Below are 17,848 nucleotides of genomic sequence, written 5' to 3'. Positions count from 1 at the left end.
TTTCAATTTTGCTGTTAATCTCTTCCTCCTCCCCACATATTATCAATTCAGATTCATTCTCTCTTATTTTTATACTAAGAAAAATTTGGGCAAATCATGATCTAGTGGTCACAGAAGACTCCAGTAATATCATATCTAGGCTTTGTTTTGTTCACCTATTGCTGCTGTGTATAATAACTTCATCTTTGCATTCCTTAGTTCAGTCTGTTTGAATTACAACTTCCTTAGGGCCAAGACCACACTGTGTGTGTGTACGTAATTATGAAGGCTTAGGAGAGGAGAAACCTGGACCTTGTGGGCTCTACTGGAGTACGAAGGATAAATCCAGAGAGGCCACCTGAGCACAGAAGGCTGTAAAAACGCCCATCGATGAGTATTGCATGTCATAGTGGAAAAGTGAACAAAAGGGGAAAAATTACCTCTGTGGATGGCATAGCTGAGTTGCACTTCATTCTACAGCTCTGGTGTCACGCGGAGTGTGATAAACTGTTGAGACAAAAAAATGAAACCTGTGTCACAGGCAGAGTAAGGAAGCACATTGCTAAGGGTGCATTAAACTTTGATGGCTCCATTTATACATTATACATGTGCAAGTCAGCAAAGCTGTACTGGTGGTAATTTTCCAAAGGAATCAGCTAATAATGTTGCAGCACACGCTGGAACAAATCACTGCACAGGTTGGTTCTGATTTTTTCAGTTTCCCTTCTGCTTATTAGCACACAAAATATGTAACTCCACACTATTTTATACCCCAGGGTATGGTCCAAAGAGCAAAGCAAGGGGGAGCTGTAAGGTAGATTGATGGAGAGATGCTTTGCCTCTATAAATGGCATGCTGATGAAGAAAGGAGGAGGTTAAAACTGGAGGTCCCCTTACATTTGAATCACCTATGACTCTCCAAAGGAAATGCCCGCTGCACAAATTATGCAAACTATACCTCAAGAAGCACGAGCAATTTTAGGAGGAGCTGGACTCCTTCAAAGCCTAAGGCCACAGGTGTTCAGAAACCACGCTGGCAAACAGCATAAAATATCCTGATAGAGAGGGGCTGGCAGCAAAGAAAGCAGCTGATACTTGCGTAGTTTTCTCCTTTGAAGCAGAACTCCAGCTGATTACACAGCTGGAATATGAAAAAAGGAAAAGCGAGTCAGGAGAGGACAACAGCGAATCTCGGAGACATTTTATATTTTCATCCCCTTGATAGAAGTGTCTTTGTCTTACGCAGAGTGTCAACTAGTCCTGGTCTGCCATGTGCTTTCCACCAGTGATTCATGAGACATTTGAGACCGACCAGAAGGAGTGGACAAGCACCCAGAAAACTCCAGTTCCGCAACAGTGGGTGAAAAGGCATCATCTGTCTCGATCATCTACTGAAGAACCCCTAAAGCTCATAAAATTTTCCAGGCTCTGAGGAAAATGTAAGACTTGGTTCATTGTTTCTGTGGCAAATAAAGGAATTAATTAATATCCTCCCTACCCATATGCTAATCTCAAAGAAGAGAGAGTAACAGATTCTGAGTCATGGGAGCAGTAGCAACATGTTAATTTGATAACAGGTATTTCTGAGATTTGAAGAAGTTGTATTAAATGGTCCCATGATCCAGCTTAAATATCTGTGTTTTGAGAGAGGACTACAGGAGAAGTGACATAAAAACGCTTTGAGGCAACAATTATGTTCTCATTCTCTTTTTGCCCAGCAACCAGCACAGTAAGTAATGAGAACCCCCAGTTGAAGTGAAACTTATTCCAGATTATAATCTAGTAGGATTAGACTCCTCTTCACCCAAAGTGAACCGAAACAGAAACACGCTGTAACTTGTGTGACTCTACGTTCAATTTGTACAACTCACTTTCAATACTCACGCACAGAGAATGTTGCCCCTGAATTTAAGTGCTGCCGAACGCTTTTCCTATTTCTAAATCTCAAAAGCAATTTTGTGCTCGTTGCGGGATGAATCTCTGCTGAAAAAGATGAATTGCTCTCACTACAGAGCATGATTTTTTCACCACTCACTGCCATCGGTTTTAGCTGTTCCAGCCCCTTCTCTAAGCTATTCCTTTCTTTTTGGTTATTCCACCATCACACCTTGCTGTAGCTTTTTTGAACTCCGAGTGCTGTGCGGCACTGGATTATTTTGTACAGCGCTGTTCTCCCTGCCTGCTGCTCTTACAGACAAGGGAACACAAAGAAGGATGTGGCTCCACTCACACATCCCCGGGTGCTATCTCAGCAGCACAAAACTATCACAAGCACCGCTCACGTTTGCAGCGTACAAAATTGAAATTCCACCAACAATGTCAGAAACATAAAGAACAAGCACTGGAATTGCTTGTGCTTTATAGATACTTCCTGACAGGAGCTTATCTCCGCCTGTACAATGCATTGTTATTCCGGTAAACACCGCATGTTGGTTTATTGTGGTTAATGAAATGCAGTCCTAACAACTCCTAAGATACAGGACTGTTAGAGCTTCTTGCAGGGACCGGATAATTCAATGTGCTGTGGGTAAAAGGAAGAAAAACGTGGGAAAGAGAAGATTATTAGCGCAAGAAAAACAAACTAGAGGGAACTTCATGACCAGAGGGAACTTTTTATGACTTTCTGGCACTCAGGTCTCAATTATCAGAGACACAACTCACATCATAAACAAAATTTATCTCTGGCTGCTTTATTACAGACCTTTCCATAATGAAGTTAAAGGGAAACCAGAACTTCCCAATTTGAGAGTAGCCTTTTCTGATCATGACGCTAGTGCAGTGCTAGGTCAAAAGGAAATCAATAACGCAGCCCACGGGAAGGCTCTATTTATGACAAATTCTGTAAATTGATGCTTATGTGCCACTGGCAAAGAATAATATTTTCTTTAAGGGGCTTAAATCTCAGAAGATAAAGAGAGGTTGTATGGAAGTCAAGGTATATTTATACACTGACTGTATAAACACACACGCCGTGGCTGAATTTATCAAATTTAAAATATGAGAGTATGAGTGGTGAGAAAAAGCTCACGAGGGACCTCCCTCCGACCCGTGAGTTTTGTAGGAAGGGATTTTCAAAGCTTTATTTTCTTTGAAGAGCAAATTGGTCAGATAGAGTGAGGAGCAGCTGGGGGCTCTACCACCCACCTTTACAGCAACTTTGTCCTACTGCTATACTCATAATTCCCCTGTTTTACAGTTTGTCCAGCTTAGCTTCTGTACAGAATATTATTAAACAAATGCTTTTTTGGACAAAGAATTCCACTTCCACAACTGTTTTATTCACAGCACATGAATGATGAAATATCTCTTGCGGCTTCTACCCCCATGAGGCCAAGGAAATCACGAAGCACAGGCACATTTTAAAAGACTCATTCAGTAAAAGGTGTCTTTGGATGCTGGTGGAAGGAGTGTGTGTGCACACATCTCTAAGGGTTTTCTTGTTGTTTCTAATTCAAGGAGTAATGGGGACTTTCAGAAACCCAAGGACAAGTCAGCTACCTCTCAGCTCTCACAGCCTTGCAAAACAATTTGCTCGTAATTGCCCTTGTGCCACTGAAGATCTTCCTCCAATATTTTCTCGCTGTGACAAGGAGGGGAACGGCAGCTTGTGTCTCTGCATACGATGTGACCCTTGATCAACAGCATGTGCCTGTTTCCTACCTCACTCACAAATTCTCTTCCTCGGCATTATCCATTGGCTTCGGGTAGTTGCTTGCCTTTACCAAAGTGATTAAAAAAATAAATAAATCTGCTATTTTATATATAGCCTTGTATTTATCACTCCTTAGTTTCAGCAGTTCCCTGAGGTGACCACATTAGCATCTTAAATTATTCCACGCTCCTTCCATAACAAAAGTAGGGACTTCAGATGTGATGAATTGTGCTCTGAACATCTCTACTAACATCAGAGAAAGCTCAAGGCACCAGATTCCTACTCTACGTGTTCCAGTTTATTAAAATGTGGGATACATTTGGACAGTTGCACTTTTGTATGTGTCTTCTCAAACCATAGGATAAACACTTGCAGTTTTATGAACACTTATGAACAGCTGCACTTTTGTTTCTGTCTTCCCAAACAAAACCAAACAAGTGGACAAACCTTGCAAGTGAAACAGGCACATGTGCATTATTACACTAACCATGCTTTATAAACCATCCTTATCCTCTGTGGCGCTTCACACTCCATCCTGCAAAGGCTTAGAACCAAGCTCAACATTAACTATGTGTTCGCCCGCTAAATGCCTAAATCTTTGCATGATTAAACCTTTAGATTTATAAACTGGCATGGGTGACTGGTTTTGTGCAACACCACGGTTGTAACAGCATTAGAAATGGCTGGGGAAACATGCAGAATTTGGGCAAGTTTCTCCTGCCCTGTTTTCAACTGTCTGATTGACTCCTCAGCACAGCTTTCCCTGCTCTCCCGGGGAAAAATGTAATTATCTCAATTTAACAAACAAAATGTAAACTCAAATAACTGTGTTACTCATAGGTCACACAGGGAATAAGTGGTAAAGTTAGAAATGGAACCCAGGAGCCTTGCCTACCACTTCCCTACTCTAATTTAAATTAAGCATGAGGAAAAATAAGCCTGCCCATCTGGACATCCACAAGATAGGGATATTTTATTGTAAAAATACCTTTAATCGCTGCTTCAGCAATCGGGTTTGGAATTACAGATGGAGTGGGAATCTTCTTGCCCTTGCCAAAACTGGCTTTGAAGCTTCCGCTTTTCCTCTTATTTCATCAAAGTCGCAGGAATAGAAATTCAGGATCAAACTGTGTCAGTAGAAAGGCTTTTTCATTTGCACCATGGATGCTCGAGCTGTTGGCTGGAAGAGGCCACCTCACTGCTGCAGGAACTGGCCAGCTGGTCATCAGAACAATGCGGTTTATTAATTTATTTGTGTCTGCTAACATAGCGAGGGTTAGTAATTAATAAGGCTTTGAGGGAAATGTTTCTGCTGGATTTACTCCAGTCAGAGTCCGGGATAAATGAACTATGACTCAATCAATACAGAACAGGATTATTTTATTACCCTGCCCATTCCCAAGTGCATCAGAAGAAATCTCAGTGCTTGCTTGTCAAAGGACACTAAGAAAAAAACAGAACCAATCTGTAAAAGTGTAGAAGGCATTTTCAAAAATGTCATGTTAACTACAACCGCATGCGAAAAACATATTGGGGAATAGGAATGCAGGATGTGTTTCTGTGTACAGTATCAGAAGTTAACACCCTGAACTATCAGCTTGATGTGTTAGGTCTCTTTTGCTAGCTCAGATACAACAACATTTTGCTTGTCATACCTGACTGCTTCTAAAATAGTATTTTTTCCCCAGGATACTATATATGCAGAATTATAACATCAGAGCTTGGACTGACAGCCATAGTCAGGTTTTTAGAGGGCTATTCCTGGCTAAATTTGATAAAAAAACCAAACTAATTCTACTAGCAAGTTCTTTGATTAACCAGACAATGGTGATTAAGGCTTATCTTCACGGTTACAGCCACAATAGGTTACGGGACCATCTTAAAGACTCAGCTCTTCCAATGCTGCATGTGCCCTACATGATCTTCTGGCCTTAAACACCAGCACAGCCCCAACTCCCATGCCTACCAAGGACAGGCTCTCAGAATAAAGTGAGGTCTGTCCTTAAGTTAAGACATCTGGGAGGTGCACAGGGAGTTCCTTCCATATTCACAGCAGTTAAGATCTGCAAGATGCACAGAAATAGTTTTCAGCAGGTTCTGATTGCTGTACAAAAGGGAACATTCTGTCTTACACAGCCCTTCTTTCTTCTGTTTATTGTAAAGAAGGTTTCAGAGCACTTGGTTTTATGTTAAAAAAAACCAACACGCAACACAAACCATCATCTATTCTATGGTTTCTTTGGTGCTGAAGTCATTTAACCATAATGATTAATCCATAGGAAGCCCTAATTCAACACATGTGGTATTCAAAGGCCCTCTGCCTTGAGGTGTAAGGCATGGTTGTGAAGTCTATACAGGAACCTTGTGTGGAATTGAAAACAAACCAACCAAAAAAGCCAAAAACAAGAGAAATGTAATACTGAACCACATTTCATAACCATATAATCACTCTGTAATTACCCAACAATTACAGTACACAATGCATTTGTTTGAGCACTTTTGAAATTACCACTAAATTATGTAACTGGAAATGTACCACACAAGTAGGAAAAATTACAACATAAATATGATGTAGTTAAATATCTAGAGTTTAATAGCTCTTCATTACGAATGATATCCAAGGCTGTTATGCTGTCATGAAGTCACCTTCTAGGCATAAGGATAAGCATTATTTACATATTTGGAAACAAAACTGAAATGTAATTCCACTGTCATTACACACAGGCAACTGTTATGACAGTCACTACTATAAAAGGTGACTTTATATCCTACTTCAGTAATTCACATGATCCAACAGGTAGAAGCTTAAATGTACTATAAAGCTGAAAAGAGAGGAATGTCTATGAGACAGTGCCACCCCTCTTGTTTCCAGAACATGTTGACATTTTTCAATCATCTCAAGTTTCCATTTCCCCTGCTATTGTCCCTTTAAGGTTTAAACTGAGATCTCAGGAATTCCAGCTCACTGGAGCCACGATTTCTGACGCTGGGCCTCCTCTGCATGTCCTGTTGTCTGGTTCTATCTTGCCTGCTGCATTACGCACAGCAGTAGTGAACCACCCAAGCGATAACCACTGCACTTCAGCTAAACTATGATGAGATGCCATGTAAAACAAAAACAACTTGCACAACTCTCAGGTTTTCATGAAAATTGACTTCTGTCTGCGCCTTCAGCAGAGCAACATCCCTTAGGTGATGCAGCTGGGACGACAGCTCTGCAATCTGTGAACCCACACAAACAGAAGTTTGAATCTATAACATTGACTAATTACAGTTTTGCTTTTCGTTTAAAAATCCCATTAATCCCCCAAGTCTTCTCTGCCCCCTTTACTGCTCTTGGCTCAGCCGTTCAGAAATTAAGAGGCAAAGGCAGGTAGAGCACGGGACACCTGCACCCCATGGCACTGGAGCTCAGGAGCCTCCGCACGGCACAATAAGAACCTGGGAAAGTTGAGCTCAGAGGGAAGAAATAGCACAGGCAGAACCCCATAATCACAACTTTGCTTTTTGACTCAATACAAAGGTTGTAATTCAATTTCAGAGTTCTGCTTCAGTGCATCTCTTATGATGTTAGCAGAGCATCTCTCAGCTGAGTTAAAGAATTGTATCAATCAGCAGACATTATTTTACAGAGAGAGAAAGCAACAGAAAGACAGTTTATCTACGTCCGTCTGCACTGTGTTCCAGTTTAATTACTTATAATTATAAGGTAGCGGGATGTGAAAAGCTAATTGAAAATTTTGGGTGCTTACGTCTCAAAGTCTGAGAAGAATCTGTGAGCCCATCTGGTTAATAGGAAAGGGATTTTATTTTCTAGATCATTGATTTATCATCATTAAGGGCCCAAATACAGCGTTCTGTAAGTCAGCTTCAGGAATATGTCTTTTCCATTACGTTTACACTCCAAAATTGCTTCTAGCGCTGTGAATGTTAAAATTGACTGGATTCAATTTCGTGAGATCGCCTTCTTGCTCTGTCAGGGGTTGTCTCACTTAGCTTTCATAATGAAAGCTTTTTCGTTCTGTTTTTGGTTTTTTATTTAAAATAAAGGCCCATGTAATCATTCTTTTTTTTATTCTTACTAAAAAACAAGGCCCAAAGTCTATTGATTTTGAATGGTAACAATGTTGTGATGGCACCTTTTGTGTAAATATACCCAACTCACTCTTGCCAAACAGAATCCAAATAATCAGAAGTGAGGCTGTTGTTTTACTACAGGCTACACAAGAACAAACCCCCTCTAGCAACCTGAAATTCCTTCCCCGCCCAGTGCAAAAGCTCAGGGGCTACTCCAGAACATTAATTAAAAGCCAAATCCATCACATCTTATATCAGCTTGACTTACCATCCAGACTATTGAGAGTTTGCAGAAGAGTAGCTGCTTATAAAAGAGAGAGAATGCCCTGAAGGAGCCAACCTTTACCTCTGGAAAACCTAGGAGTAGCATTAATACCCATTGTGGAAGTTCATTGTCAGCCCTTTTTTGTGTGCAGATGGAACAGGCAGTTAGGAAGAAGATTTGATGTCTCGTAATAGCTTATTCCTAAATCTTACTTGCTCATTACTTCTTCCACAGACGACCTTACTGAAAGTAACTCTTCTTTCAAACTACCTGAAAATGTACCAGCACTATAATAACTGGCCAAAGAACTCTGGTTAAACTTTTCAACAATTGAATGACCGGTATCATTAATATACACAGAATACCAGGAGCTTTCTTTTCAGCTTTCAGTTACACAAATGCCAGCTAAGGATGCTGCTTTTCACACTGATAAGATTAATACATGAGAAAACAGAGAACACCAGTCTCAGAAAGGAGGGAAGATGGCCAGTGTAATTTATAGCTCAAAGAAATAGACAAATACAACAATAACATATAGTATTGATACAATACTACGTAAAGAATATGGTCTTGTAGTTAAGCATCTGCCCCAGTCTCAAGACAGATGGGTAAAATGATGGATTTTTCAAGGAACAGTATAAAGAGAGACATTGTGTTTAATCTTCCCAGGCCTTGGTCCCACATCTGCTATGCTTTCTGTATAGCGCTTATTACAACACATCAGTTACTAACAACTATTATATATAATGCTAATGTTAACAACACACATAAAAGTATAAACACAAGCCTGTCCAGAGAGAGCAGAGTTCAAGCGCCCAGTGCTCAGCCACTCCGCCAGCAAACGGCTTTGCACCAAGGCAAACTGCTCCCTCTGGCATCAGTAACTGCACCCAGACACACTAGTAAAGGTTTGGTACTTCTGAGGAAATCATCTTAGTACTCCTAATGATTTATTTATTCAGCAACTCCTACGGGAACTGCAATCCATTCACCCTTCTGCCCTTCCCCAGCACAAAGTACTTAATTTTTTCCCTTGATTTTCTTTTTCTTTCCTCCCTTTTCCTTTTACCCAATCAGCAAGTCTTGATTAAATTTTTTCAGGGTTGCAATCTCAGAACAAAAAAGCACAGAGATTTGCAGCCAAAGCCTTCACTTTCACAAAGCTGTGTCAAAGGGCCATTTTCTGTAAAGTACAACTCTCATCTGCCATAAGCATACATCTTTTTCCTGGTTAGACATAGCTATTTTCCAGAAAGCAACCCGGTTGCCATTGCTAAGACTTGGCTGCCTATCATCCTGCGTGTCCTGGTTTCCTTTGGCTGTGAACTCCAGTGAATGAGCAAGGAGAGAAGGAACACGAGGCACCTTCCCCAGGCGGCGGACACAAAGCCCACTCTCCATCCAACAAAGACCACCCGGTTTAGGTAAGGAGACTCGGAGCAGATCGCAGCATTTTCCCAGGGTTCTTAAAAGTGCAGTGAGGCTGATAGCAACTTGTTCCTCCTTCCCTGCTGAGCCATTCTTCCATCTCTCTTATTTCTCTCACCTCCCACTAGCACAACCAGTTACATCCTTACCTGCCCTTCTGCTACTGCAAACCTTGCATGAATTTGCTATTTGATTTCTTCCAGCAGGAGCCCTGTGAAAGCTCAGATTGGCTTCCTGTAGAGGAGAGAACACCAGTCTATAAACACTAGGCTGGTGGAAATCAAATTTGCTGTTATGGTTCTTGAAAGAGACATCTTTTTTTCTGCAGCATTAGCTCCTGTGCAGGTCTGTCTTCCCAGCTGGGCTTGCAGCACCGAGGATACTGATTGCTAAACACTTTCCAATGAGCACATATTGGAATTCAAGACATTTGCAATCATCCAAACCAGTCTGTGGAAACCCAGTGACAAGATGCTCTCACATTTACAGCCAAGCTATTAAACCCTCTTCCCTGTCTGCAGCGAGCCAGCCCAGGCACACGTTCACGCACTGACAGGGTTACAAAGGAGAACACAAGCCCAAAAATGATGCTGAAGTGTACTTATTTATTTTTACTCCCTAGCTATACTCGTGATTTCATGAAGGCTTTCTGCTTATTCTTATATTCATTTGTAACTTCCTAAAATAATCATGTTTCCAAACCACTCTAGAAACTGCTATAATGAAAACCCCAGGTATACGAGCTGTATAAAGAGAAGCAAACTGGCTCAAACCCACCACCTGGAATGTACCCTCAAGAACCTCAGATATGACTTTACTCCCGACCCCCCCAAAAAAATCACATGCAAGCATTAACCTTTATGTCCGAGCTTGCAATTAAGGCACCAAGCTTAAACTTGCAAGACCTCCATTCAGTTTCTAGTTCTGCAAGTGAGCTCAGGCAAGTCATTTCATTTTTCTCTGTCTTAATTCTTTATTTTAAATGAAGAAATAACAGCTGCTTTTAACAGAAGGAATTGTAAGGAGGGAAAACAGGGAAGCTGAATCAGTTGGTACTTAGACTGTACTCAAACACGGTACTGGAGACAGCAGTGGCATACTGACAACTACAACTACATACTGGCTCCCTAACCAAACACAGGAGGAAAAAAGTGCCACATCTCCTGCATGAGAACATATGCCCAGATGTGCATGTCTGAGCACATGTATGTGCACACATTCCTGCATATGTCCATCAGGATACATGTGCACATGAGTGTGTCACATGGCTGGTGGGTCTTTCGAAAAGCAACGCTACATGGCTACAGCTTTAAGCTGTCTCATGATTTGAAGTAATAAAGCAATCAGCCTTCGTACTACAGAAGAACCAGGAGTTTTAGAATGATTGCACCTCTATCGAACAAATTCCCTCTGATACCTCCTTTTCTTCTACTATAAAATTAGCAGGGGCCTGGAAAGCTTATTAGCATGGGCTCTAAACTTCATCTGTAATGTGCTCACATCTCAATATCGTAACAGGAAGCCAGGGAGAGACGTGGAGGGTGAAGATCTATATGCAGAGAAGCTTCAGGCATTAATGAGTGAGGCTTGATTAAAAACCGGTCTTAGCCACCCACCCATCCCTTGGGAACTGTTCTTTTGTTGGGTACAGATGATTTTGCAACCTGTTTGGTAACAGTGATAACCCTCACCTACCAAATATCAAACGTGGTTTTAAGTTGAAGCCTCATATTAAATGTCAGAGATGCAAAATCCACACACTCAGGTACAGTGTGAAACCTGCACAGAACGTGATACAGTAGGTTGGAACAATATATTCCCAACTCATAGTGAGAAGCAAACAACTGCTGCAATGCTTCATTTCCAAAGCATAATGCATGTTTGTTATTGTCCATATGAGTGGGTACGACATTCTGTCATCCTCCTCAGCACTGTAGCAGCGCAATCTGCATCCAAATCTGGAAGAAGAGCTGTATTTCCAGAGATGCTTTTAAGAGGTGCCTGAGAAAAACCGCCTCCTGACAGGAACCAGGTAACGGGTGGAAAATACAGAAACCCATTTGCTAAACGCCACTTGAAAAATCACAGGCAGCATAATTGACTTTTACAGCTTGGATAATGTAGGTCACTGCGTTAGTGCAACAAGAAAATGAATGTATGTTGGAGTGAAAGACAGAGGGAAGTAATTACAAAATATAGATTAAATAACCATCAGATAACAGGCATAATAGTAAGAACAACTAGGGTGAAGATAGAGGAGAAACAATTTGTTAAATGGATTGTAGCAGGGTTCTAAGGAACCACTGGGCTCAGATGCTGGGCTTTTTTCTCCTTCACTGCAAACTCAACAGAATAAGCATTCCTCCCTTTTTTGGAGCTGATATCCTACTTCTCACGGTATCAGCTTACAGCTTGCTCGGCCTAGAGGGCTAATAAGTCAGAACCTGATTATATTAACACACAGTTCTTAACTCTTGCAGAAACAGGAAGCCATAAAGTCTTCAACAAGTACGAGGGATCACAGTCAAATCCTGCCAAGCCCTGAATTCTGGCAGAGACTCACCAAAAGCTTTGTACTCCCAGTGCTTCTGCACTTCAGCCCAAAGAGGTTTAAAAAAATATAACCAAAACCCATCTGCTCTCCTCCTAAACAAATGAACAACCCCAAGAAACCCAAAACAAAGGAAAAATATGGCATGGGGGACTAGAGATGATTCCCCCCCCTTAAACAATTTCAGTCCAGCCTGGCTTAATAGTGCTCTCAATGTACCAGTGACAGATAGCTGTTCAGTGAGCTCTCAAAGTAACATTTGGAAGACTGTCTGTCTTTCAGCAGGTAGTTGTTTTCATATCACATCAAATCACCATCACAACAAGCTCTCCTTCGGGGAGGGCACATGGCAGCGGAAAAATACACAGATCCAAACTTCTATTTGCTAGAAAAGGGTCTCTGCAAACGTACAGTGAGTGACACCCGAGATGATCAAGGTTGAAGAGGACAAGGCAGAAGGGATGTCACATAGCTGTTGCTGGTACTCAATCAGTGCCTTGTATCAATGTTTAAGTGACACTAACCTGCACTCCAGAAGAAACACCTCTGTTCATCTCTACTCCTGCAAATTCACATCAACCAGCTGATGTGCGGATGACACCCAATAGCATTCTGATTGTCATTCTGATAAGGTCAAGGATAGAAGCAGGAAAAGATTGAGAGAGTCACTGAAAATTTAGTGGAAGTGAAAGATGCATAATTTTCATACTGAAGAGGAACAAAATCCATCAGCTCAGTGTCCCTTGCACAGCTGCCCCTGAACCTTCCTTTATGAGACCAAAGGAAGCTGCACAACAGCCACAGAAAACCCTCGAGAAGCAGGAATGAGCTTTACAGGTACATCTATGTTCCCTAGAAAGGCGTAGAACATCCTTATACATATCAACATACAAGGCTACCCGCCAGCTCTTCTTTGTCCCATGAGTGCAGAAAAGGCATTGCCAAGGCAAAAGGGGACACTAAAAAGGGCTCTACAGAAACTCACTTGAGAAAGAAACCTTTGGTCCTTCTGAATGAGGAAACTACAACTATCCCACACATTGCTGCGTTGTACAAAGCACCAAATTCTCTTTGACCGTAAGAAGTGTTGAGGTTTAATGTTTTTCTCCCTTAAGAAAAAAGGAATTTAACATGGGGTTGTCATTTGTATTTGATCATGCACTAGAACGGCTAAGCACAAACACAAGGGCAAGGTGCAAGAAGCAGGCCTTGCTTTGGCTCATTCCCCACCTAAATGTGGGAATGGGCAAGAAGTTCATCTCCCAAGAACCGATTCTTGTCTTTTACCACAGCGAGGGGCAGCATTGCCTCATTTGGTGACTTGCAACACAGGGCACATCAAACCTTCTCCTGAAGCGTTACTTCTGCCATATGCAGCTCATATGCTGTGGCTGCGTTGGACCGTCCCTGTCCTCTGCTGCTCTGCGTATTAATCAATGGCTCCTCTGAATGCAAATGAGGTCTGAAAGAAGCCAGGTGAAAGGAATGACAATTTGCTCACAGCTTGATAATTACACATTATTTCAAAATAAATTAAAGCCGGAGCCAACAGTAGCACACTGTTTTCACAAGTCCTGCTTATACAGAGAAATTAATTGGAAAGTACATTGATTAGAGGGGCTGCTAAATTCCAGCATGGAATTTATTTCGCCATTGTTCCACGGCAGCTTCCAGACAGCTTACCAAACAGAACCTCTCACCTCTGCTCAAACCAGGAGGGAGAGAAAAGGAAACATAAATAACCTCTACTAATTTGAAACCATCTTAGGAGAGATCTCGTTTCCTCACACAATAAAGCAATGTTTGGGAGGGAAAGGGATCACAGTCTTCAGCAAATCTTTGCTTTTGGGTTACCCAAGGCAGCAGAGCTCCAAGATCAATTAAAACAACAAGGGATATGGCAATGAGAAGTTTTACAGTAGAAATGCTTCCAAATAGCTCTCTCATCCTGAGACACACAAGTCAGAGGTTTGGGTGAACAAGTGGCAGATAAACACAAAGTGCACAAAATGTCGATGTTCTTTAAGTGTTAATAAATAAATTTCACAAACAAGCAAAAGAAAAACTCCTCCACTCCAGCAGTACAGGCTCTTGGTTACTTGCTGTGGGAAGGCATCTCAACTCCAGCCCAAACACTTTGGCAACCTGCTACTCAATCCAAGGTAACTTCCGATTCCTGGCTCACAAGACACCACAGAACACAGGGCACAGACCCCAATTTAGAAGAGAATTCTTTCCCGCGAGCGCACTAAGCACACAGACTGACAGCAGGGTCAGGCCAGTCTTCCAACCTATTACTACCGTCGATTACAGAAGGTGGTTGTTGTCTTGTAGAACAAGTCCTGGGTTGTTGTTTTATTCTGTTTATTCTTCTTGTACAATCCAGTTTACACGTGTTCAAAAGGGCAGCTCTGCATAATAAATTGAGTTTGTATAATCAAATATTTTAGGAGATGAGATTAGTTTTAATTTGCTGTTCTCACATTTCCTCCCCCACTCTTCATAAAACTGCACCCGGCACAGCAGGAATTTATCTCAACCAAGGTTTTCCAGATCTAATGCTGGCATAGTCAGGCAATTATTGCAAATAAGTAAAAGAGAGAACCCACAAGAGAATTCAAACCACTTGGATCCACTTGCTAACATTTGTTTCACTACACAAAAAATAAGGTGGCAAGGAGGCAAATGCTGCTTTCTTCCCAAGAGCAAGGCACTGGCGTGCTCAGGAAAAGACTAAGAAAACTCTCCCATTCCAACTTGTTTAGATGTACACCACCTTCACCAATATCCACTGCTGCCCAATAGTTCAGGGTATATAATGCAGTTGTACCGTGACGCTTGAAAGAACGTATTAAAACTTGATCTCATTCCTACAGTTGCCCAAATTTACTTTTCTTGGTTTGCCCCATTAAGAAATGACAACTGCAAGCACAGTTTCCATGGAGCCTACATGTGACTATACCTGAGGTTTTGATTTATACCCTTTATATCTATCTTTAGATTTCATCTTTCCACATATCACCACAATGTCTGAGTATTTGCAAAGAAGAAAAAAAAACCAAAGAGAGTAATAGCAGGTAGTCTTCCCTTTACTCAATGCCAGGGTGAAATGGATTATATCCTGTTCCAGCTGAAATTGCTTCTCTTGGCTAAGCCAGGAGACATACGTATGAATTATTCCTGAGATCCTGGTGATCCATGTGCAAGGAAGAGATGTATGAATTCGCAAGACGGGAACAGCTGGAGCCCACTTCTCATTGCCTAAGCAAGACATCTTCATAACAGAAACCAAAATAAAACAAACCACATCATCAGCCAAAAGGAGAAGCCCCATTCTGAAGTATCATCTGTATTAACCCTTCCTAGACAGTCGGGTTATGAATAAGCAATGTGCTGTTTTTACACAGAAGGCAGAAAGGCACTAGGACATCGTTGTACGCCTTCCTCCTGCAATGTGTGATGCTGCTGTGTGCTGCACGAAAAAGAGCCAGAGGGTCATCTGGCAGAAACAGTAAAAGGTGGGGTTCAGAGAGCTTTTCTAGCCCCTAAGTGGCACCTGCATTTCAGACAAAGCGTAATTTTAACCACACACCTCACCTACATTAGTTATTCATATCAAGTATGCATACTTCAGGAACAAAATACTGCTGAACCCAGTGACAGTTTGATGATTAATGCCCTGGGAACTGTCTTCAACTCCAAACTCGTTCACTGTTGCACATACAGTCCCCTGAATTACTGACAACAGCCTCTCATCTACAGCAGAACCTATAAATTCCCTATAGACTCCTACACCCTCCACCTATAGTGCCTTGACACAAGAGCATTAATTCCTTATCAATTCTCCAGTTCAACACCGTTCATCAATCCTTATGTTAATGATAAAGCTTCTCCTCAGTGTCACGGTGCCCAGAAAAATGACAGATGTAACGGATCAGAGATAGCTGAGCTTTCGCAGAGCTTGCACATTTCAGTGTAATTTCAAGGGAAACAAATAAACAAACAAGATGCCCAAGGAAATACAGAGAGGAACCAAACAAAAGTATAGGTCAGGTTGCAGTATAGGTTGGGAGATTACATATTAGAGAGCAGTGTAGGGGAAAGGGACCTGGGGGTCCTGGTGGACAACAGGATGACCATGAGCCAGCACTGGGCCCTTGTGGCCAGGAAGGCCCATGGCATCCTGGGGTGTATTAGAAGGGGGGTGGTTAGTAGATCGAGAGAGGTCCTCCTTCCCCTCTACTCTGCCCTGGTGAGACCACATCTGGAATATTGTGTCCAGTTCTGGGCCCCTCAGTTCCAGCAGGACAGGGAACTGCTGGAGAGGGTCCAGCGTAGGGCAACCAAGATGATTAAGGGAGTGGAGCATCTCCCTTATGAAGAAAGGCTGAGGGACCTGGGGCTCTTTAGTTTGGAGAAGAGGAGACTAAGGGGGGACCTTATTAATGTTTATAAATATATAAAGGGTGAGTGCCATGGGGATGGAGCCAGGCTCTTCTCGGTGGCAAACAATGATAGGACAAGGGGTAATGGGATCAAGCTGGAACACAAGAGGTTCCACTTAAATTTGAGAAGAAACTTCTTCTCAGTAAGGGTGACAGAACACTGGAACAGGCTGCCCAGGGAAGTGGTGGAGTCTCCTTCTCTGGAGACATTCAAAACCCGCCTGGACATGTTCCTGTGCGACCTCACCTGGGTGTTCCTGCTCCAGCAGGGGGATTGGACTGGATGAGCTTTTGAGGTCCCTTCCAATCCCAAACATACTGTGATACTGTGATATTGATGTTGATAACACAAACTTGCAGTTGCTTAAAGTCACTTGAACCTCACAGGCCATATTTTTAAAAGCTTCCCATTTAAACAAAGTTACAAAGGATTTTTAACTAGTGTTTTTACATTTGCACTGCTTCCATTGTTTCAAGAGACCAACTGAGCACACATGAAAAAGCCTTTCTTTCTTTCTTTGTCTTCACCTGCACCAGACCAACTGTATCAATTGGTATGTGGGGTAGGAGCCAACCTGCAGGACTTTCTCTTCGTTCCCCGATTAACTTGTTTCAGTTCTACCAACTTGGATTTTGCTGCCGAAGCCACGTAGAAAACTGTGCTAAGGGCCTGCGTGTTTCAGAAGGGAAAGGCACAGTCCCCACATCTTCGAAAAATACAGAAAAGAACAAACCTAAGTGGCATTTACCTGTAACTTCAAGACATATTAACTTTTTATTTATGGATCTCAATCACAAGTCACATATCCAAAAAGCAGCCCTGCACTGGTTGCAGCTGAATCCTTCTCAAGGCAATTTGTAAGATTTACACTTGCTGTATTTAACAGGACTATTAAACACATGGATAAAGTGGACTTGGTGATAGGCAGTAACAGCCTTTTCATTCCTCACCCCTTAGCGATTCCCCTGAGGGGGCTGAGCTTATTTACAGCAACTTTTCATTTGTGCTGATGTGAACACCTTCGCTGGTGCTTTTCGAGTTTTGCAGAAATAACAGGTGCAGGGTTGAATAGCACCCATGGACAGACCCATCTCTGCCTCAGCGCAAGAGAGTAAAAAAACCAAATACACAGCAGAAAAACGCCGTTTCTGTCTCACTGCTCCTTTTGAAAATCCTTCTGGCTTTCATTTCTTTCATTTCTGGCTTTCGTTTCTACCTTCCGGTGGCCGTTCCTGCCACCACTCTTGCAACTAATTAGTATTATTGTGGAAAGGCTCCTGAACCCAGTGCTCTAGACACTCCCCAGGAAAGCCTGGCTCCTACTCCCAGACGTGATGCCTGAGATGGCCCTTATCCTGAGTTCCTGTGCATAATTACAACTTAGCATTTGTTCTTTATGTTATTAATATTTGCACCTATTCCAGAAACCACCACCACATTATATCAGTTC

This window comes from Streptopelia decaocto (genome assembly GCF_964273445.1).
Source record: "Streptopelia decaocto genome assembly, chromosome: 21".
Lineage (NCBI taxonomy): Eukaryota > Metazoa > Chordata > Aves > Columbiformes > Columbidae > Streptopelia > Streptopelia decaocto.
Note: the sequence above shows the minus strand (reverse complement) of the source record.